At 46.0% G+C, this 2,010-nt stretch overlaps 1 non-coding gene across 1 annotated transcript; it reads left to right on the top strand.

Annotated features, from left to right (window-relative positions):
• The first annotated feature begins 1,362 nt into the window (after window positions 1-1,362).
• On the top strand, window positions 1,363-1,469 carry LOC121103938. The gene has a single exon (XR_005836229.1). It is a non-coding gene; the product is annotated as a U6 spliceosomal RNA (small nuclear RNA).
• The last annotated feature ends 541 nt before the right edge of the window (window positions 1,470-2,010 follow it).

The following is a 2,010-nucleotide window of genomic DNA, read 5'->3' on the forward strand; positions in this document are numbered from 1 at the left end:
TTATTTGATTAATGTGCACTTATTTCATAAATCTGACAGATCAGATTCTCCCAAATATTTAGCACCAGGTCCATCTTTAATCAATCGAATTACCTTAGCTATTTCAAATGACATTTACAAATTTAATGTATTTGATTCTCTCACATTCACAAACGCAGACTCACAAATCTTACATGAGAAACCTGCCTAAACTTAGTAATGAAATTCTTTTCAGCTTTTCAAGGATCTTTTAAAACAAAGAGAGAGAGAGAGAGAAGCCTGCTTGGACCAGGGCAAGTGTTCAACACTTGTCAGTACACTTGACCAAACACAGCCTATGCACTATTCTTGTTTTTAATACCCTCCCTGTGTTACTTGGTCGAGGAAGGGGAAGGCATTTACCAGTTCAGTTTAGCTGAGATTTCTGCCAGGAAGTCTGGGCCGGGGGCGCCTGCGTGGCACAGTCAGTTAAACGTCTGATTCTTGGTTTTGGCTCAGGTTGGGATCCCAGGGTCGTGGGATCAAGTCCCACCTTGGGCTCCACACTCAGTGCAGAATCTTCTCGAGATTGTCTCCCCCCCCCTCCTGCTCGCGCGCTCTCTATCTTCCTCTCTGTCTCTCAAATAAATAAATAAATAAATCTTTAAAAAAAAATTCTGGGCTGTGAAAGTCTGACAAGAAATTTCACAGGCCTAAGGGTTCTATTTGTTTGTGTGTGTGTTTATTTATATTTTGTTTAAAAAGTTACGGGGGGGGGCACCTGAGTGGCTCAGTCAGTTAAGCATCTGCCTTCAGCTCAGGTCATGATCCTGGGGTCCGGGGATAGAGCCCCAAATCTGGCTCCTTGCTCAGCAGGGAGTCTTCTTCTCCCTAGCCCTCTGCCCTCCCCACCGCCCACCCCTGTTCTTACCCACAGATGTCTAGAATCAAGAGGCACTGCAAGCCACGCAAGGCCACATGCACCATCACCAGGGTCAGTTAAGAGGAGGAAGAAGTGAGGCGGAAACGTGGGCCAGCACTTTTATTGTGGTTTTCACAGGAATGAATGGTTGAGGGCAGGGTAGGCAAACAGAGCTGATTTAAGATTGAATCGTTTGAATAGTTTGGGTGGGCTCTGGGCTATAAGGGCTACCCCTAGCCTAGTTGTCTGGTACCTGACTCTGGAGTGATTTGGGGCGATTTGGGGTAGAGGGATAGTGTCCTGGATGGCAGGAGCCTGTTAAAACGAAGGGGATGGTGGGTACGGACTCAGGATTGGTTGGTTTGCAGCAAGTTGTTTGCTATCTCTAGGAATTAGCTAACTCTAGGAAAGGCAGTCCCTCCCCGAGGCCTCAATGCCCCCAGGTGTCAAAGCATCAGAAAATAGAGAAAATCAAAAACACGGTGCTTGTTTCAGCAGCACGGGTACTAAAACTGGAACGATACAGAGAAGATTAGTATGGTCCTTGCACAAGGATGACACACAAGTTCACAAAACGTTCCATATTTTTAGATGAACATTTTTATCATTCAAAAAAAAAAAAAGAAAAGAAAAAACATTGATTAATAGACCTTGAAACTCCCACCCAAGGTGAAGCTGGCAGTTGTTGGGAAGTCCTCCATTTTGTGGTCAGCTCTTGTCTACCACATCACCTGCCCTCTGGGAGTTAACCAAGCACACCAATTTCAGGTCCTAATAATATAATATCATGTAGGATGTCTGATCTGCATCATTCAGCGATCATATTAGGTGGGGCCCTGTTTGGGTTCTCTGATTGTAAATCCCTTTTGCGCAACCACCAGCACTGCCCTACATTAGGGCCCATGACATCATACGCGGGTACAGTTTTGAACCCTGTACTCTGGCCTCGTTGTGTCGTTCATCTCTTCTCTCTTTCTAACTCCCACCTGCTTACCGGTGGCTCTTCCACTATCGCTTTATTGGCTCCTTCACGCAATGGCTAATTGTGGAAAGCTCGCCGTGTGCCTGACACTGTTCTAAGTGCTGGGGACACACCAGCCAGCCAACAAACCAGACAAAAAGGCCTGGCT

The sequence above is a fragment of the Ursus maritimus genome, assembly GCF_017311325.1.
Source record: "Ursus maritimus isolate PB19 chromosome X unlocalized genomic scaffold, ASM1731132v1 scaffold_X1, whole genome shotgun sequence".
NCBI lineage: Eukaryota > Metazoa > Chordata > Mammalia > Carnivora > Ursidae > Ursus > Ursus maritimus.